The 22,713-nt window shown below is 37.1% G+C and overlaps 1 protein-coding gene across 5 annotated transcripts in view; it reads right to left on the bottom strand.

Moving 5' to 3' along the window:
• Positions 1 to 16,604, bottom strand: part of LOC126174784 (serine/threonine-protein kinase dyf-5) — a 255,876-nt gene extending 239,272 nt beyond the window's left edge. For 2 of the 5 annotated variants that reach the window (XM_049921145.1, XM_049921148.1), the window contains exons 1-2: positions 16,363 to 16,604; positions 3,711 to 3,838 (exon numbers count right to left, since the gene is read on the bottom strand). The gene's annotated coding sequence lies outside the window, so the exon portion shown is untranslated. Of the gene's footprint in view, positions 1 to 3,710; positions 3,839 to 10,591; positions 10,675 to 16,362 lie in introns of those variants that run through there. The other 3 variants (XM_049921149.1, XM_049921147.1, XM_049921150.1) reach the window with 2 other exon arrangements.
• Between the last annotated feature and the right edge of the window lie 6,109 nt (positions 16,605 to 22,713).

The raw sequence follows: 22,713 nt of genomic DNA, 5'->3' as shown, positions 1-22,713 counted from the left end.
TATTATTTGCTTTCCCAATTTCACCTGCAAAGAAAGGTGCTGCAGATATTTGTGAGGAAATGCAACAACTTGTGATTTGTGAGGTGGTATTGCTACAACCCTTTTTTATCAGCCAACTGTCACAACATATGACAACATAATCTAGACCAGCAGCCATCAAGTATTCATGTGGCCTGCAGTCTCCTCCGTATTTTACAACACTAAGCTTCCAGCACCTAACAGCCAAATGCAGAAACATCAGCTAACACTGACAGCTTCCTCAGAGTGTAGTTTTCCTGTTCACAATCAGTAACAAATAAAAATACTTACAGAGACAGTAACATTTTAAGATGTGCTTAGTTTTAATTGACATCCGTGAATTCAGCTGAGAGAGAAGTAAAGTTGGCCACTTACCTCAGAGGCAGAGGGGCAATTAGTGTGGTCACTGTGCAGTTAGAGGATGTGAGAGGGGACTGTCTTACTGTTTATCTTCCATTGCTGATAACTCGTGGCGATGTGTGCCTCATACCAATCAGCTGCTTTGGTATACATTTTAAGCATTACAGCAACAGTCATCTTCAAATGTATTACATATTTGCAGCAAGGAATATGAAATTAAATTAGGGCTTTTGTAATACAACACAATGAGTGGTAAATATTTGTGATTGTGTCACAAATTGCATTTAAAATAATCAATTACCGTCTGCTCACTCAACACAATACCACTTCATCAGGAAATTACAGTGTCACAACTTTGGGTTCTCTGAAAGGAGCGCACGAGTGGGGGGGGGGGGGGGGGGGGCTACATTTTGAAATAGAAAACAGTTGACAAGAAGTGTTCCGAATGGTGCTGACTTGTGACAATAAGTACTTGGGGGCCACCAGCCAACTTATCACTTCATTACTATAGCCAGGAGAGCTCATAACATACAATTTATGTAGGTTACCAATCAATAATAAGATTGATACATGTACTGCCCAAGATGCCACCCCTGGAGAAACATGACTGTTGGGTAAAGGCACACATTGTCTGCATATTGTAATTGTTTAATAATTGGTGGTAGAGAAGTTTGAAGATCATGTCTATATGAAGAATATAATATTGCTCAAAGAGAGTACTTGCAACATTTTGTATGAGCCCATTAACTCACTGCCTGACCAAATGAATGCTCAACAATTGTGTGACAGCTTGATCATGAAACTAACTAATGCTAATATCTAAAAAGAAAGATGATGAGACTTACCAAACAAAAGCGCTGGCAGGTCGATAGACACACAAACAAATACAAACATACACACAAAATGATATGTGTGGATGGATATGTGTGTGTGTGTGAGTATATACCTGTCCTTTTTTCCCCCTAAGGTAAGTCTTTCCGCTCCCGGGATTGGAATGACTCCTTACCCTCTCCCTTAAAACCCAAATCCTTTCGTCTTTCCCTCTCATTCCCTCTTTCCTGACGAGGCAACCGTTGGTTGCGAAAGCAGAATTGTGTGTGTATGTTTGTGTTTGTTTGCGTGTGTATCGACCCACCAGCGCTTTTGTTTGGTAAGTCTCATCATCTTTCTTTTTAGATATATTTTTCCCATGTGGAATGTTTCCCTCTATTATATTCATAACTAATGCTAATGAATGATTATGTAAACAAGTGGAGCCGAGATATTGGAAAAGGTGACAGTGAGGACGCTGAACCAGGTGGATGCAGCCAATATGTATGAGAGGATGCATGGCAGCTGTTTAAATGCCTCTGGTGACAAATTTGCTATCATCAAGCAGGTATATCTGAAGGTTTTTCTTGTCATATCTTGCAAATACTAACATTAACATTATTGTTTGTAGCTGATTTCAGTTCTCTTTTAATCCTGTTTGTACTAGTATTACAGTTGTTGACACATTGAGCCTGAAAACTTCAACCTGCAAAGTCATTAAACTTCAATCTGCAAAGTCATTTCTCAATAATCATAAGATTTCTTATTCTTCCCTTCCACAAAACCTTCAATGGCTTTATATCCAATGACACTGTATCTTTGTGTCTGAAATGCTTATACAGGCTCAGTACTTGCTATGGGACTGGATGTACTGGTTATCATCACATCATGGTTATTTGGTTTTTATACCTAGAAACAATTCGTTTCATGATTTTGCAGTATGTTGCTCATCAATAACGTTGTTCTGTTGTTTCTGGTGCTGGTCTTTTTGAATTAAGTCAGCTGTGGCAAGCAACATCTGCAGTGTCCCATGATTTGACACTGATTTATCTTATGCACTGCAGCTGATGTATCTGTTATGGACATTGAACACTGCAACTGTGGTTAAAACAGTAGATGAATGGAAACTCCTTTAAAGTGACTGGCCACTGTTTTCATACCAATAACCACACTCTAAGCTGGTCAACAATTAATTCTTCTACAATAGAGTTGTGAAGCATTCCTGCCAATGACTATCATTATGCTGTAAGTCCATTTGCAGAGGACGGAAGCCTGAGCTTGAAGTTTGCACTCTTCTCATATATTCTATGAACCAGGGTGGATTTCTGATGGGCCAGGAGCTCACTTAACACTGCAGCATCACGAACACTTGGTTATGAGTAATTCTGTTAATTAAAGCAAGACAACATTTCATTACGAGTAACGCAGTACTGTTAATTAAAGCAAGACCACACTTTCTGTGGCTCAAAGCAAATGTTCTAGCAGAGCTTGTTGAAATTATCAGAAGTATGCCAGCAGCAGTTTCTTTTGCTATATGTCCCATGAGTTTTAACATTATTTATGTCACTGTAAAACTCAAGCAACAGCTGGAGACATGTTTAAAAGGTAGACAACAGTGTACAGAAATTATATAGGGTAAGCTAAAAATAGCTTTCCATATAAACTACTCAGAAAAGACATTAGCCTGCCACATACAAACCCTGGATCACTAAGGGGAGGAAAGTATCTTGTGAAAGGAAAAGAGAAACGTAACCTGTTATCAAGAACAATTAAATGTCCTGCAGCAGCTACATGCTACAAAAACTACTCAATACAAGTAATAAACATATTTAATAACCATTTCTTAAATATAGTAGGCATAGGGATAAACAGTTCAAGAGAATCCAGAATGAGATTTTCACTCTGCAGTGGAGTGTGCGCTGATATCAAACTTCCTGGCAGATTAAAACTGTGAGCCAGACCGAGACTCGAACTCGGAACCTTTGCCTTTTGTGGGCAAGTGCTCTACCAACTGAGGTACCCAAGCTCTTCTGCGAAGAATTCTGTGAAATTTGGAAGGTAGGAGACAAGGTACTGGCAGAATTGAAGCTGTGAGGATGGGTCGTGAGTCGTGCTTGGGTAGCTCAGTTGGTAGTGCACTTGCCCACGAAAGGCAAAGGTCCCAAGTTCGAGTCTCGCTCCAGCACACAGTTTTAATCATCCAGGAAGTTTCAGTTCAAGAGAATGACCACATCAGTATGTTGAAAAACCAACTCTCATACAATTCAATCATATGATGTACCACTGACTTCTTATGAAATTAAGAAACTTATAGACTCTCCGAAAAATAAAAGCTCATCTGGATTTGGTGGTGTTTCCAACAGAGTACTACAGATTGTCCTCATATAATAAGCACTGTCTTTTCTGGAAAATGAAATGCATCAATAACTCAAGGCATTTTTCCAAAGAGACTGAAATAAGAAAGGTGATAGGAGAGATGTTCAATAACTACCAACCCATTTCATTACTAACATGATAAATACCTGACACTGTCGGCTGGAGAGCAATCAAATGTTCACTGTAAAGAAAGCCTCCGATACAAAGTCTTTCATTGCCTTGACCACTTGTATATACACTGGACTACTACAGGATTAAGCTGCCATCTTCAGTTCTGAAAGGTTACAAAAATTACAAAAGTATTTACACTATAGTAACTGTAATCGTGAAATAACAATTTTACATACCCTCTCTTCAATATACCCAAAGAGTACAGGTCATGAAACCACAATGAGCGATGAACTGCACGTTTGTATTCGCACCGTTGTAATGGACAGTGAATTTTAAATACAACAAAATTACTTCTACATATGTTATTGCAGTAAATAGACAAATTCCAATACACACCAAAGGTCCAGTATAGATACCTGCGATCAAGGTAATAAAAAAACTTCATATTGAAAGCTTTCTTTACATTACTAATATAGTATAGATACCTGCGATCAAGGTAATAAAAAAACTTCATATTGAAAGCTTTCTTTACATTACTAATACCACTTTCCAAAAACTTTTGAGAAGGTGATGTATTCTAGAATAGTGTCCCAAGGCAACAACAATAACATCCTTGGTAAATCACAGAAGAGTTGCTCAGGTGAGAATGCTATTTACACATTCACTCAACAATTTTTACAAGTATTAAATAACAAAGTAGTATCTGTTGGCATTTTCTGTGACCTGTGTAAGGCATATGACTGTGTGATCAAAAATTCTGCTACATAAACTGAAGTTTTAGGGAGGTGACAGTACAGGCAACCAATGGATAGTGTAATATTTAACCAAAAGAATGCAGAAAAGATTCTCCTACATAAACTGAGGTTTTAAGGAGTTGATGGTACAGGCAACCAATGGCTTGCACCTTACCTAAACAAAAGAACACAGGAAGTTGTGCTTACTACCTAATTCAAGAAATATTATAAGGGAGATTCTTCTGACTAGGGAGAAATCACATATGGGGTTAGACAAGGCTCAATATTAGAACCATTATTGTTCCTTGTATATGTAAATGACCTTCTGTCTAATATACAAGCAGAATAAATTCTTTTTGCAGCTGACACTAGTATTTTAATCAATCCAACCACACATACAGCAGCAAAAAAATTATAATTATGTTCTTAAAAGGGTTATCTAGTAGTTTTCAACAAATGGTTTCCCTCTCAATTTCAAAACAACACAACATTTTCAGTTCTGCACTTCTAGAGGTACTGACCCACTGGTAAGTGTACCACATGGTGAGAAAATAAGGAACAGGTCAGAAACTACAAAAATTTTGGGTGTCCATATTCACCAGAATTTAAACTGGAAAAATCACATTCTAGAACTCCTAAAACAACTTAGTCCAGCCACATTTACACTTAGAATCATCGCAAATATTGGGGAAAAACAAATCAGTAAGTTGATGTATTGCATATTTTCATTCAATAATGTCATATGGTATAATATACTGGAGTAACACATCTTTCAGAAAAAAAGTCTTATTCCTCAAACCATGCTATAGGAATAACATTTAGTGCTCACACATTATCATCTTGTAGACATTTGTTTAAGGAATCAACCAGTTTGACTTCTGCTTCATGGCATATTTCTTCTCTCATGGAGTTTGTTGCAAATAATCCACTGCAGTTCAAAAGGAACAATGATCCATAATTACAATAAAAGAAGAAAAATTGGCATTCATTACTAGAAATTAAAGATGTCCTTACCACAGAATGGGGTGCACAATGCTGCAACCAAAATTTTTGATTACTCACCCAGTGATAAGTCTGATAGCAAAGTAAAATTTGAAAACAAACTGAACCTATTCCATAGAAGAATTTTTATTTTTGTGACTTGTAAAAAGTGGTAAGTAGGAATTGCTAATGGGCACCTGTATGTTTAAATAAACTTATAAACATTCAGCATGTAACCATATTTATAATTTAATTTGTGATGTGAATGTAAAATGACTTGTTTCACATCATTACGATTTACCATACAAATAATCAATGGAAAATAAAACTAACTAGTTAATTTGAAAGTAGTCAAGAATAAGAAATGTACATTTTGGTGTTCCCAAGGGTTTCCAAAGTACTCTAGATAATATGTATTTGGCTACTGCAATGCGGATGACAAATCTGTTGACTTTGTGCAAATAGTGAGCCTGGCCTTCTGACGATATTTCAGGCTTCCTTCGAAAGACAAGTGCCCATTTTGAAAGACATAGGCAACCTTAGAAACATAGGGAAAAAAGTAACATTAATCACTCTAAACAAAGTTGTCCAAATTGAAAAATTATTGTGAATGAGAGATTCTGTCGAAAACCACATCCGAATGTAAATTTTTGGGTTTAGTAGATGACCAACTTACATGAAAGCAGCAAGCTGAGAATGTCTGCAACAACAACAATTATTATTATTATTAGAATGATAAATAGTGCTTTATTCAATGTATGCTCCAGCAATTGTTATACATTTTTCCCATCTTTCAGACAATTTCTGAATAACATCCCAGCAAAAATTTCTCTCTTTTGCTGTGAACCATTTATCAAGCCATTTTTTCACACATGCGTACGAACCAAAGTGCTGCTCAGTAAATGCATGACCCATCGATGCAAACAAGTGGTAATCGAAAGACACCAAGCCTGGTAATTGTTTGGCAATTTTTTTTGTGTGTGTCTGTGAATCATCTTCATTCAACAATGCTCCCAATGCCACATCTCCATATTTTTTTGGCGGTTTTCCATATCAAAGTCACCATTTTTGAAATGCCGAAACCATCATTTACACTCATCTTGAGATGGCGCATGTTCATCCCAAATCACCGACCTGTGTTCTGGGATGTTCACCATAAGCTTCTCGAAGCGATCGGTATGATTCAACACCAGTTTTCTTCAAATGGAAACAAAAAATAATGCTGTCCACAGATACTCTTTGTTCAGTATAAATTTAGATATACTGAACACAACACTATGCACTCACTTTTCCAATTATTCCTGGTGCATGTCTGTCACTCGTTCATGGCACAACAAACTGGTGCAGTGTCAAATCTTTATAGCATAAACTGCATGGGTGCGACATCTGTTGTCTGAAATATGCATTTCATACTTGCACACCAAGTATGTGTATTAAAAAGAGTATCATCATACCTTAATTCTGAAATCCTAAAAACTGTATATTTTGGCGTATTTTACCCTTTCTTGTATTATGGATTGGTACTGTGGGGCAGGACCTGCGACACTTATATACATGGGTTTTCATCTAAGCTATTTATAAAGAAAAGTCATCGTTTAACACTGTTACTGAAAATCTCGAAAAGTACTTGAACAATTTAATTCAAATTATTACACACATTACACTCTAATAAACATTCAAATGGATGTAGGCTAAATATTATTTTAATATACAAACATATAATCGGGAAATATTATTAGCAAAAATCTCAACAATTTCTTGGAATTTTTGCACAATATTTCTAATAAACAGTTCATCTGGATGAACATAGGAGATTAAGTATATAAAAAAAGACAATGTTCAGGTTTTAGTTTAAAACTGCCTCTGAGAAATAATGCTGTGCTATGTTGCATTGTGAAAGTGTGTGATTTCATTTTATTTTTGCGGTCAAGTTTTAACCATGACTGCAGGGCATTTAAACCATTAGACAAATTGTTTCTCTATTATATGTTCTTCCTCCTTTTGTATAATTTCAAACTCAAATTTTCTATACAACACAAATGTTGTATGTATGGCTTATCACATTACAATCAGAAACTACTATGAAATCTTTAACGTCTGAATCTTCGTAATCCCACCAGTTTGTAGATTATAGCTACATGAAATACTGTCATTGTAGCTACTATCCTCACAGATCCAGCAGCAGGAGATATCTCACACACACCAAATACCAATTATCGCAACTGATTTAACCATTAATTTTACAAGACTTAAATTCTCAATCTATTTATACATAAAAATAAACAAGGTTCTAGGTATGAGAAATGGGACAAGGAGATGGAAGAAAGGGAGGCTGAAGAAAAAGAACATAGATATTGGGAAGGAGGAGATGGACAGAGGGAGTGGGAAGTGGAGAGAGATACGAGGGAGAAGAGGAGATGGACAGAGCAAGGGGGGAGGGGGAGGAGGTGATGGAGACACACACACACACACACACACACACACACACACACACACACACACACACACACACACACACACACACACACACACACAGAGAGAGAGAGAGAGAGAGAGAGAGAGAAGGAGGGAGGGGGGGGGGGGGGGGAATCAGGATGTATAAGATGTATAACCAATTCTCATACATATTTAGCATTGTCAGCTTCACTAGTATTGTAGAAGAAAGCCCTGAGGAATGTAGTAAAAGTGTAACAAAGAATGTCCTGTAAAAGCCTGTTTACTAGTTCCAATATTCTCACAGTTTATGCCACGCATATGCTGGAAACCATTATGACAGGGAAACAAGACAAAAAAGCCACAAGTAGAAACATGCAAATTCATGACCATGATACAAAGTATAAAACAGAATTTCATTTGGTTACGAGAAGATTAATGTTAACAGCAAAATACCTACAAGTCAAAGAAGCTGTTTTTGTAATTTGCTACCAAATAATCTTAAGATGCTGACAGGAGATACTTTTAAAAAACGATTTAAGCAATGACTTATTTATAAATGGTCAAACAACTTGGATTTAACATGAATAATATCGTAAGCAATAATCTTGCCCTAGAAATAAGTATAGTAGTAAACTGTACGTAAAACCAACAGTTCACTATGGAATGTATTATTGTCCTACTGTTCGATTCATTTAATTGTAGTATACTGTAAAAAAACTGTAATTTGTACTTTGTTGGCAAGACTTCAGTACAGCAGAGTTCAACCATAGTAGGGTTCTGCATAGTATAAAGTTATTTCTAGCATTTTTATTGCAATTGGCAACTAAAGCATCTAAGAAAAAGTTTTGAAAGTGTTGAAAATTATATAACATACTTGGTTTACCTGATCTGTACAACAGGAAATTGATGTCATTTTTTACCAAATTATATTTTGAATAACACAGTACTGAATTATGTCACAAGAAACATCATCATACAAATCTTCCACTGTGTGAGCTTGCTTAGTACATACCTTCCCTTACAAATATCCTCACATAACTGTCACACATACTAATGTTAGGCCAGTATTTTACACCATAGCTGATGACATGTTCTGCAAAGATTTATCCACAGACTCCAAGTCATGGAAGCTATGCAGAACTGCATCATCCTGTTGTAATCAAAGGGCATGGTTGCAATACTGTACATTGAATTCTGGTAACAGAAAGTTGTACAACATCCCAGTGTTACAGTTTGACATAGAACATGCGAAATTGTCTGACTAGTACCAAAATTTGGTTTGTTAACTAAAACATAAAGCCAAACAGATGGAACCACGTTTTGTCAGCTGCATTGACTCATCTGCAGTAGCCATTATTTCCTGTACTGTGTCTGAGAAAGTCCTTTGGTTTCCATTAGCATTATGACACAACTTAAGTAAAATCAATATGTTATATAAGTAAAAATTTAAATCCTAGCAAAGAATTAACTTAATGGTTAGCTGGGTATATGCAAGACAGTAATACAATAGAATGTGGAATCTTATATAAGCAGTGAGTGAAAATTTGTACCAAGGCCGGGAATCAAAATCAAGTCTCCTGCTTACTAGACAGGTGAATTAGCCACTAAACCACCTTGGCATAGCAGTTCACACAACTGCATGGATTACCCTGGCATGCCTCCCTCCTCAATCTAAATTCTCACTGCACCCCCACTATACCTCAAATTCCCTCCTTACACCCGAACAGAATTGCCGAGGCCCTCCATGTTATGGAATAGCACCTCAGCATCGAATGTAAATGGAGGATAAGGCCTGAAACCCAGGTGGAGGTATTTATACAAATGAAATGACACAATTTCAGAGATTTTACTGGTCTAATACAGATATGATTTTATGCATATTGACTGAAGTGGTGAGTGAAACTTTGTACCGAGGCCAGAAATCGAGCCATTAAGCCACCTTGGCACAGCAGTTCCCACAACTGCACAGGACTTAAAAAAAATCATTCGTCATTTCAGTCTATGTACATAAAATCATATCTGTACGAGACCAGTAAAGTGTATGAAATTGTGTAATTTCATTTGTATAAGTGTCTGCTCCTGGGTTTCAGGCTGGATCCCATTTATGTTCAATGCTGAGGTGCTATTCCAGAACAAGGAGGGCCTTGGCAATTTTGTTCATGTGTAAGGGGATATTTAAGGTAGACTGGGGTGGCAATGAGAATTTGGATCGAGGAGGGAGGCTTTCCAGGGTAATCCGTGCAATTGTGTGAGCTGATGTGCTGAGGTGGTTATCATACCTGCCTAGTAAGCAGGACACCCGGGTTTGATTCCCAACCTTGGTACAAATTTTCATTCATTGCTTCAGTCTATATACATGAAATCATGCCTGTCTGAGACCAATAAAGTCTCTGAGACAGTGTCATTTCAGAATGCTGAATGTTGAGGTCTTATCTGTCCACATACCAACTGACCCAATTTTTTATGACATATAGGCAGTTTTAAACTTCTGCATTGACATTTTTAAAATTTGTATGTAGTTGGATAAAAATTATTCACTTATAGTAAGATTGCATTATGGCTGAGATACACACCTGGCTTCTGACAAACAGCTATCATCACAGCCAGTTTTAAATAAATTCCAAATTCTTAATATGTAGTGTATATAGAAGTGTTGTAGCAACTAAAATGGCATTTCCAACACAAGTTAACCACTCTTCCCCTTTTGAGTGGGGATAGGGGAAGAGTGGATAACTTGTGTAGGTAGAGGTAGAATTACTGCTTACCTGAATGCAATTGGATCTTATTGACAGACCCTTTACATAACAGATCAGTGTCCTCTATGTAGAGATCAGATCATTTGGTTGTTCTGAAAAGAGTCAGATACCTCTTTATAAAACAAAAAAGGTTCTAAAGCAAACTTCTAAGATCCTAACACACTTAAAGGACCAACAAGAGGCAGAGGTGTGTGTGTGTGTGTGTGTGTGTGTGTGTGTGTGTGTGTGTGTGTGTGTGTGTGTGTGTGTGTGTGTGTGTGTGTGTGTGTGTGTGTGAAAAAGGGGGGGGGGGGGGGGGAAGAGTGGTCAGTCATACCCAATTACGGTGAATGCAAAATTACCAACATTGTCAATATTAAAACAGGCTGTTAAAATCCTAAGCAGATTATAGTACAATGACTAAAAAAATTACACCACAAATCAGAAACTTCAAACAGTCATAGCATATTTATCTCATTATCTACTATAGTAGAGGACAGATTAGCTGGTAAGCTAACCCCTGCACTATTGTACAAAACCATTCAGTTAAAATGTGTTTTACTGAAATCTACAAGTATTATACACTGGAGGGGCCTCCTGCTGAAAGCCATGCAGCATCAGATTGTGTCCTATTCAAAGCCAAACACAAAGGAAAATACAAAGGGAAGCCTTACAAAACTGTCGTGCAACCCAACAGAGAACACTGCCCAAATATATCGGACCCACACCAAATGAGACTAAAGAGGTATTGGACATAAACAGAGAAGAGAAGTGTTAATGGTCTTATACATTTGACTGACTTACGGGTGGCTGTCACACAAATACTGAAAAACCAGAACTGGTAGGCACTCCAACATAGATGTCAAATATTTTACGAAACCTTTCTCATAAAGTTTCAAGACCCAATATAAACAAGGAATGTAGGAACATAGCCTACAACAGAAACAATAGCTTCCATAGGGACTATGAAAACACTAGCTATTTAACTAACTCTAGGGTGCACAGGAACATCTGAGCAATAATTCTTCTCACATACTATACGGCAAGAAACTGTGATGTGCAGTACATTGGAAAGTATCCTCTGTCATGTGTTTCACACTGATTTATAGAGTATGGATATTGATGTAGGCATCTGCAGTTTGTATATTGCTGTTGAAGAACTTCAAAATCTGCAAGAATATTAAAAACCCCACTCCTTTAATAAACAAACCAATTTCCAAGCTTCAGTATTAGTCCAAATGGAAGAAAAGAGGTAAAGGGCTGACATAGCATGTTTCTTTCAGTGATACCTTGCACTAGTAAGAGAGGATGAGGTTTGGTCAACTGAAAATCAATTACTAGTAAGTACGACATATTAATACTGTTAAGAACAAACAAACAATAAAATGTCAGCAGCTTCTCACATGTGTGATTCAACTGTACAAATAAATATAGTAATCATTATTAAACCAATGAGTGAACAATGCTGTTGGTAAAACATCAAAACTATCAGGGAACTATTTCTGATGGCCATGTGAACTTTCTCTTAGAAAACAACATATTAGCAGTGCCAATCTTGATGATATCAAGGCCGATATGAGGGAGCAATCACGACGAAAACTTGAGTATGAGCCTGGCAACATTATCAGGTTAGTCCTAATGTACGACAGTGGTGCAGACAATTATTTTGCTTGCAGTATGTGCATGTATCACACATTAACTATGAAAAATATAAAGGAAGGCCACCACTATGTAACCCTTGACCAATGTTGTCTAGACGTAACATTCCGACAAGTTTCCTACTACTTATCTTAAGATGAAGGAAACTTTTCAAGTGTTTCTACACAACACTGATAATCCGAGATGATTTCACCACCCAAATTCATGACATCCAACATCCCTGACAGATAGTAGGTGCATTAATGGAGGAAACATATGCCTTTGGACATAGGTGATATTCCTGATTTTGTACAATCACTAAAGTCTGGTATTTTTCTCTGCAACCAAGGTCGCAAGTTCGTTTTAAATGCCTTGGAAAATCAACACTCCCAACTTGTGAAGCAGCAGCAGCATTTAAGGAGGAAGAACGGTCATCAATAGCAGAAACAGCAACACCAACCCCCACAGGATCAGGCTGACAGTGTAGAAACCTCACCAACAGAAGATCCACCCTCTATGGCAAAAAGGAGCACAGTAGTGACTGCAGCTGCTCAACAAAGGTTGTGCCTGAGATCAAGAAAGTCCTCAGCTGCAAATAGGGAATTTTTATGGTACTGGGGCAGAAGGGGGGAGGTTCCAATCAGAATGTAAGTAATGCAGTTAATTACAACAAATGTGGGGGTCACCAGTACAACAGCTCCCCTGCAGAAAACTGTTCCTGTAATACTGGCATGGCAAAAGAAATAAAACTCAGTCCCAACAGTGGCAGCACCAAAACCAATCATGTAATTAAAAATAAGCTCAAAATTTTTCACCAAAATATTCAAAGCCTGCTCTGTAAGTTAGACCAATTTATTGTAAATATTGATGAACCAACAGGCACAAATTGTGCTCATATTCTCTGTCTGACAGAACACCATGTCACTGTTGGCAACGAAATGCTCAATATTCCAAACTACATATTAGCTACCTCATTTTGTAGAAAGCATATGTGCAAATGTGGGGCAGCTATTTACATGAAAAACAGTCTGTCCTTCAGTACAATAGATGTAGAGAAATATCATGTAGAGAAACACTTTGAGGCATGTGTCAAAGAAACAGTAGAAGCTAACAAGAAACTGGCAATCGTAGCAGTATACAGGGCTCCATTTGGTAATTTTAAAGTATTCATGAAACAATTAGATTCTGTGCTATTATATCTCTGAAGGAAAAATAGCAACATTATAGTGACTGGAGATTTTAATATAGATTTCCTAGAAAGCTCATCTTCTAAGACAGAGTTTGCAACTTTAATGCATACATACAATCTTGTCTCCACTGTCAGATTTCCCACAAGAACTACTGCCACTTCCAGCACTCTAATAGACAATATCTTTGTAGATATGAGTATAACTCATCACATCAAAGTTGAAAAGTCATAAATGGTCTCCCTGATCATGATGGGCAAATACTTACAATTGACAACTTTAATACAAATCAGAGCAAAGCTGGTGCACAGTGGAAAACCATTTGAAACATGAATGAGGAAAATATCATAAACTTTAAATTATGCATTCAGGAGACTGACTGGAGATATATTTATCTTGCAAATGATGCTAATACAAAATATAATTTATTTACTGATGAATTATCAGGTATATTTGAAAGTGTCTTTCCAAAAAAGATCTGCAGATTACAAAACAGGCAATGAAGCAAACAAGCATGGCTCACCAAGGGTATAAAAATATCATGCCAGAGAAAAAGAGAACTTTATATAATATTCAGACAATCCAATAATCCCCTCCAGATGAACTATTAAAGGACATAATGTAAAATTTTAACTAAAGTCATTAAAAAATCTAAAAGTATGAGCATAGAATCTGAAATTAATTGTTCAAATAATAAAATCAGTATAATTTGGAATGTAATAAAAAGGGAAACAGGTACTGCACCATCTGACAATGTAAAAACTGCTGACCTAAAAATTATCGATTTGTAAATAACTGATAGTAAACAGATAGCAGACACATTTAACAACCACTTACTGTCACTTCTCAAATAGGGTTCAGTGGTGACCTGAGGGAAGCTGCAGATATTCTGAAACTTAACCTCCCACAAAGTTTTAATGATATTAATGTACCACCCATAACTGTTAACGAAATAAAAAATAATAATTCACTCATTGAACAGTAAAGGATCTTCAGGTATAGACAACATCTCTAGTAAACTGTTGAAAGCCTGCAGTAATGATGTAAGTGTAGTACTTGCTCACATTTGCAACACGTCTCTTTATGAGGGAGTTGTTCCAGAGAGAATGAAATATGCCATTGAGAGACCTCTTTTCAAGTCTGGTGATGCTATACAGATGTCAAAAATTCTAGTCCTGTCTCTCTCTTAACAATGTTTTCAAAGGGTGTTGAAAAGGCTGTGTATAACAGGATTGTGGGACATTTTGATAAGCTTAATATTATTAACCACAGACAGTTTGGTTTTCAAAAAGGGGTTTTCACAGAGCATGCCATATACACACTCACAAATGAGGTCTTGGAGTCTATTAATAGAAGTCACCAGTTAGTGTCTTCTGTGAGCTTTCCAAGGCCTTTGATTCTGTAAACACAATACAAATATAAACCACAAGATACTCTTGGGGAAGGCCTATCATTACGGAATCAAAGGGCCTATAGGTAACTGGTTAAAAATCAGATCTTGAAAACAGGAAACAAAAGGTGGTTCTAAATGGCTGCAACAAAGGATCTTCTAGTCTAGTGGATTCTGAATGGGGCAAAATACAGCATGGAGTTCCCCAGGGATCTGTCCTTGGACCCTAGCTGTTTTTAATATGTTAATGATTTACCCCTGTCCATTAGTAAACATTGTGAATTCACAATGTTTGCTGATGATACAAGCATTGTAGAAGATGGGTAAGTCTACTGCTGATCTGGAGACTGATGTTAATGATATACTCAGAGAAGTTACAGCTTGGTTTTCATTTAATTCTCTTTCAGATAATATTAAAAAAACTAATTTTATACAGTTCCACAAAACAAATAAAACTCCAGAAAATATAGTAATTGCTCATGACAACCGGGAACTAGAACAGTAGGCTCAACTGGGAACAGCATGTGTCCCTTACTCTAAAAAAGGCTTTCATCAGCAACTTTTGCTTTAAGGATCATCACTCATTTTCAGGACATCAATATTTTAAAATCAGCTTACTTTGGATACTTTCACTCATTAATGAGTTATGGAATAATCTTCTGGAGTAATTCACCAGCCTCAAAATAAATCTTAACCGCTCAGAAGAGAGCATTCAGAATCATGTGTGGGGTTCCTACACAAACCTCATGTAAAAATCTTTTCACACAGTTAGGTATACTAACTACAACATTTCAGTACATATACTCTCTGATGAATGTTGTTAATAAAGACTATGCTCAGTATGAAACAAATTGTTCATACCATAACTACAATACTAGAGGTAAGGATGATCTACATGTTGGAACTATCACTTGTACAGAAGGGAGTAAAGTATGCTGCTATAAAGACTTTTAATGCATTGCCTAATTATATTAAATGTACAAGAGGAAATGAAACGCTGTTCAAAGGTACGTTAAAAAATGCCTGCTTGGTCATCCATTGTACTCCATTGATGAAGTCTTTTCCATAAATAATGCACTCCCTTAATAATAGATGTATTTAGTCTCTAAGTTATTAGATGGATGATATTATGTTAATGTTATAGTTATAATGTTATAGTGTGAACTGCTATACTAGTTATATGACAGCTTGTAAATGAGAAAAAGTGATACTTATTAATATCTATTTCATTCTATTATATTACAAATCCGTAGCATTAATTGTATTTGTACAACTGTATTGACACGTTCCACATCCAGGCGAATCACTCGCATGTACGGAGCCATGGAAGGCGCATACCAAATAAAAAAAAAAAACTTTTGGCCTATAAGCTCTAATACTTCGTTTCCACACCAAGCTGACACTCTTAACAAAATAAAATCGTCTTTAGTTACGTCGGATACGACAAATGTTGCAAACTGCTGCTACCCTAATGTAAAACTTGTGAGGGTTCTAATGCCTTAGCTTCTCGTCACAACAATCATATTTACTATGTCAACATACCTTCTTACTCACAAAGTAATAGAAAAGTTATTATGAACTGTTACCATTAGTGAGTATTACGCTATAACGACATCTCATTATTGTTCTTCTTCTTACTACATAAAACAAGATACCAGGACGTATAATATTAAGTAAGGTTAAACCCAACTGAAACGAACCGCCTGCAAATTTTGACACATAAACAAAACCATGGCAACCGGGAGTGCCGCCAACAGAAAACGAAATTCGTTAAGAGAAATTTCATCTCCAAATTCCCTTCAGCAACAAGAAGACCTTTCAACGTATTTGTCAGTCATATCCAACTTCAGAATTGGGATATGATCATACTCTCGCAGTAGAAAAAGCTGGTATTTCCATTTTGTCTGTTACAGCAAAGCATCCTACACATGTTCCGCGTTTTCAGACGAGAGACGACCGATAAACCGATTTATCAGCTCTGGCGGTCGGTTGCGTGCAGCTCAATATTTATTGAGATCTCTGTTAAAGCGGATCATAGGCCGTCGATAATACTGCACAATAATATTGGGCAATATTATGGCCTTTAGCCCTAGAATGTTGAATAATATTGTCAGTAATAATATGCAATAATACTGTGGTTCGGATTATTGGACGAAGAAGATTGCTGCTGTGATAACTGCTGTGCTCTGCTGCGACCAGAAAAAAAGGAGCGTCAAAGTTCACTCGCGAAAACTTGTTGAGAGACTCGAGGTTGAATGAAAAAGAGATGTCAAATTGTGTGTTGATGGTCCAGCAGTTGGTACGTTATTGGAAATGGTTCTCTTCTTACATTGGCGTCGCCAAACAGATTGCTCCCCCTCCCTCACCCCGCGCGTGGTATAAACTTTTGCGGACGCCCGTATTCCAATCATCAAAACACAAAATCTGCATCCATCCAAATCGTCGTGTGATGCAAGGCAGAGCATACGCCACATTGTACCAGTTATTGGGATTTGTTCTTGTTCCATTCACGTATGGAGCGTGAGAAGAATGATTGTTTGATCGTCTCCGTGCGTGCAGTAACTATTCTAAACTTGTTCTCACGATCACAATGTGAGTGATACGTAGGCGATTGTAGTATATTCCTAGAGTCACCATTTAAAGCCGGTTCTTGAAACTTTGTTAGTAGACTATCTCGCGATAGTTTACATGTCTTGAGAGTCTTTCAGTTCAGTTCCTTCTGTATCTCTGTGGCACTCTCCCACGGATCAAAAAAACCCGTGATCATTTGTGCTGCCCGCCTTCGTATACATTCAAAATCCTTTGTTAGCCCTATTTAGTACGGGTTCGAAACACTTGAGGAGTAGTGTAAGATGGATTGCACAAGGCATTTGTAAGCAATCTCCTTTGTAGATTGATTGCACTTTCCCAGTATTCTACCAATAAACTTAAGTCTCCCATCTACTTCACCCACGACTGAGCCTTTGTGATCATTCATTTTCTTATCCCTACAGTATGTTACACCTCAGTATTTGTATGAGCTGGCTGATTCCAACAGTGGCTCATTAATATTGCAGTCACAGGATTCTACGTTTCTTTGTTTTGTGAAGTGCACAGTTCTACATTTCTGAACTTTTAAAGTAAGTTGCCAGTTTTTGCATCACTCTGAAACCTTATCAAGCTCTGACTGAATATTTAGGCAGCTTCTTTCAGACAGTACTTCATTATAAATAACTGCATCATCTGCAAAAAGCCAGATTTTACTATTAATAATATCTGCAAGGACATTAACATACAACATGAACAGCAAGGGTCCCGACACATTCCCTGGCATAAACTTGAATTCACTTCTACATCTGCACACACACAGAGGCATTCAAACAACGATTCTTCCCCTGCTCCATATGTGAATGAAACTGTAAGAACCCGTAATAACGGGTACAATGGGACATACCTTCTGCCATGCTCCTCAAGGTGGTTTGCAGAATATAGATGCAGATGTAGAATTTGATGGTGACTCTCCATCCAAGATAACATGCTGTGTCGTCCAAACTAATTAGTCCTCAATCCAATCACAAATTTCATTTGATTCCCCATATGACTGAACTGTTGACGATAAGCATAGATGTAGTACTGAGTCAAATGCTTTTCAGAAATCAGGAAATACTGCATCTCACCTAACTGCCTTGATCCAAAGCTTTCAGTATGCCATGTGAGAAAAGTGGAAGTTGGGTTTCACATCATTGATGGTTTCAGAATCCATGCTAGTTGGCATTTAAGAGGTCATTCTGTGCAAGATACCTCCTTATGTTTGATCTCAGAATATCTTCAAAGATTCTACTACAAATTGATGCCAAAGATATTGGACTGTAGTTTTGTGGATCACTTCTGCTACTCTTCTTGTAGATGAGTGTTACCTGTGCTTTTTTGCAAGAACTGGACACAGTCTTTTATTCAAGGGACCTACAATAGACTACAGTTAGATGAAGGCCTAAGTCAGTTGCAAACCTAAAATTGATAGCAGTGAGATTTTTGTGGAAAATTTAGGTAAGTGTATATCGAAAGGATAGGCAAATGGGAAATGGGTGTGGTGTATTTGTTGCAGTAGACAAGAAACTCAAATCCACTGACATAGAAATTAAACCTGCATTTGAGATTGTTTGGGCAAGACTCAATAATCAGGGATGGGCGCAAAATGATGATTGGATCCTTCTGTTGCCAACCAGACTCATCTCTTAATGTCTCTAAAAACTTAAGAGAAAACCTCATTACACTTGTACATAAGATAGTCAGTGATACTGTAATCATTGGTGGAGACTTTAATCATCCAACAATTAATTGGGAAAATTACAGTTTTGTTAGGGGTGTGATAAGACATCGCATCAAACTGTACTAAATGGCTTCTCTGTAAACTATCTAGAACAGATAGTTAGAAACCCCGTTCATGATGGAAATATATTTGATCTAACGGTACAAACAGAGCTGACCTCTTTGAGGATGTCCACATCGAAACTGGTATCAGTGGCCATGATGCAGTTGTGGCAACAATGATTACCAGAGCCAAGTAAAATAATGCAATCAAAACCACAGTAGACCATGGTTTGCAGTATTTGGAGCATAGTTAAGGAGAAGTGTCACACAGTAATATGTGCACTAAAGGACCATAATGTCCCAATCGCCCAACTAAACTTACTGTTAGTCTTCTGTCACTGCATGTGGTGATAAACACTGTTCGAATATGGCAACTGAACGTGACAAGAATGCGAGGTGAACCACACTTAGATGACAGAGTTTTGGTGAAGTCTAAAGACTGGAAATTTTTGTGGGATACACTGCGCAAGGAGTATAGCAATAAAGATGCAAGAAATGAAGCACTTTCTCTGTTTTTTAATGGCATACAGAGCACTGAAAGATACGAATAGAAGTGCTTTGACTGTTGATATACAGATAACTGACAGACTTTTATTCATGAAATATACCTACTTACCTTACTGGTAAAAATGTTTAAATAATCCAGCCAAATGCCATGCATTCTGCTATGAAGAGCAGGGCTCAACTTATTTTTTTACACTTCATTTCTTTGTATCCGTTACTATATTTGTTACATGATATAAGCTACCACCGTTTGTAACCTCTCTGCTTCTAATTTGAAATAAGTTTCTAAAACTTACAGGGCACACATTTTATTAATTTGAAATTAGTTTTGTAAACTTACAAGGACATTTTTCAGCATAAAAACAGTCTTGGTTGCAAAATTATTAAATATCAATAACATGTTCCACCCTTTGTGGCACATCAGACAATCCGATATTAACTAACTTTGGAATCAGGACTGTTTTTATTCCGGAATGATTAAATACCAGTTGTTGTGCCACCCTGTCCCAGTTAAATGGAAATTTTTTTTATAAGGGACATCTTTTAATCTATATACACAAATACATGCATAACATTTACATTAACATATTTTATTTTATTGGGTTTGCTTCACCGTGACATATTTCTTCAGGTTCCTATAAATGACATAGAACAATAATAGAAATTCTTGGCTGGAGCAGTACATAATATAAAGAAAAGGCAGCAACTCACCAGTTGCATTCATCCACTATAGGTGAATGGTTGCCTTTCCCTTATTTTACGTATTGTAAATGATGTAGATTTCAGTAATCATTTTACACAGTAACTATTGAGTTACAGATGCACTGAATTACCAGTAGAAGTGTACTCAGTTGTAAATAGAAACCATAAAGTAGCTCTCCTCAGTTTACAACTTCTCTCACCACACTACCAGTATCCTTTTTCGTCAAACATGGCTTGATAAGCTTTAGCAGTTCAGAATAGCATTTCTGACCCATTTTTAAACAGTTTTGGAAGTTGTTGGATCCTAGGCCATTCAGTAATGAAGCGTGAGTGACTTTGTTTCTTTGAGGAAGCCATATCTTTTTCTACCACTTTCTCTCACTTTTTCAGGCCTTGTCAGTTTTCATACAGTCATGTTAAATCCCAATTGATATTTGAAACTTAGGTACCAGTGAAATGAAGTAAAATGGAAAGAAGACAAGAATTTCTGGACAGATGAGTATAGGGTAATATCAGCAGCAGCAGAAAATGGTATAACAGTTGTAGAGTTCATTATGAATAGGAAGGCAGGGCAGAGAGTTAGTTACAGTGAATGGTTCAGTGATAGGGTTGTTCTCACTAGAATCAACAACAAACTAACACTGACAGCAATAATTCAAGTGTACATGCCAAGGTCACAAGCAGGAGATGAAGAGATAGAGAAGGTATATGAGGATACTGAACAGGTTATTCAATATGTAAAGGGAGATGATAGTCACTGTGGATTGGAATGCAGTTGCAGGGGAAGGAGTAGAAGAAAGTGTTACAGGAGAATATGGTCTTGGTAGTAGGAATGAGAGAGGAGAAAGACTAACTGATTTCTGCAATAAAGTTCAGCTAGTCAACTGAATGGAATCAGAATCAAAAGAGGAGGTGGTAGACTTTGAAAAGGCAGGGAGATATGGGATGATTCCAGTTAGATCACATCATGGTCAGACAGAGATTCTGAAATCAGGTATTGTATTGTAAGGTGTACCCTGGATCAGATATAGATCAGATTACAGTTGTATTGATGAAGAGTAGGCTGAAGTTCAAGAGACTAGTCAGGAAGAATCAGTGCTCAGAGAAGTGGGATATGTAATTACTAAGGAACTAAAAGACATGCTTGAAATTCTCTGAAGCTATAGGTACTGTGATAATGAATAGCTCATAGTCAGTTCAATTGAATAGGAATGTACATCTCTAAAAAGGGCAACCACTGTAGTTTGAGAGAAAAACAGAGGCACAAGGAAGGCAAATGCGGAGAAACTGTTGGTAACAGAAGAAATACTTCACACGAAAGAAGGAAGAACAAAAATATTCAGGGAAATTCATGAACACAGAGCTACAAGTCAATTATAAATGAAATAAGTAGGAAGTGCAGTGGAGCTAAGGTGAAATGGCTGTGTGAAAAATGTGAAGAAACTGAAATGAAATGATAGTAGTTGTTGTAGCACAGAAACGGTATGTTTTCTGACATGGGTACCAATTCAGAATATTATCTACTCAGTTCCCTAAGTCCCAGAAGTTTGTAAGGGCAATTTTAGAGCACTCTGTATATCCTATCAGGCCTGGTAACAACACTGAATATGAACAACACTAATACACTTTTGTGGCCATTCTACCTGTCACAGAGAACTGTAACTCTAATTATTTATATAACCACCAATGGTGTGTGCAGGTACAAAGATACATTGAATCCAAGAATGTCTTCTGGGTGTTTCAAATTTTATTTAGTAAGGCAGTGTATTTTGGGTACCATACTGGCATGTTGGACATAAGCTTAAATCAGCAGCAAAATGTGCAGTTATCCATGTAGTGTATTTCCTACCCATGGGCCAAGGATGAAATTTGACAATGTACAAATAACTTGGCAGCGTAAGTTCTCTGGCCTTGATGCATGCACTGATTTGGTTGTGAAGGATGTCTTAAAGCCATTATATTCTCTCCTGAGGCAAGCTGGCCAACAACTGTTCTAATTTCAAATACTTTTGTTCTAATTACGACAATATTTCAAACGGAATCCAGTGAAGGCTTGTAATCACAAATTAACAGTTATCTTGATATGGCTCATTTGTGGACCCGTGTTTACTGGAACATTTCTGATTCTGTTATTGTCTGTTTTCACCTATGTTGGTTTCTGCTTTTAATTATGGTACATGCTGTATATTATGTATTGTAAAACATCATGTATTGTCTATATATGGAAAAGATAGATGGCTAGTCACCATAAAGATGACATGCTGAGGTACAGACAGGCACGACAAAACGACACTTACAATAGCAATAGCATTTGGCCAAAGCTTTCTTCTGTACAGGAAACACACACACAATCATTCACACAAGCTAGCGCACCTCATGCA

This window comes from Schistocerca cancellata, chromosome 3 (assembly GCF_023864275.1).
Source record: "Schistocerca cancellata isolate TAMUIC-IGC-003103 chromosome 3, iqSchCanc2.1, whole genome shotgun sequence".
Taxonomy (NCBI): Eukaryota; Metazoa; Arthropoda; class Insecta; order Orthoptera; family Acrididae; genus Schistocerca; species Schistocerca cancellata.
This window is presented reverse-complemented; position numbering and strand designations above follow the sequence as displayed.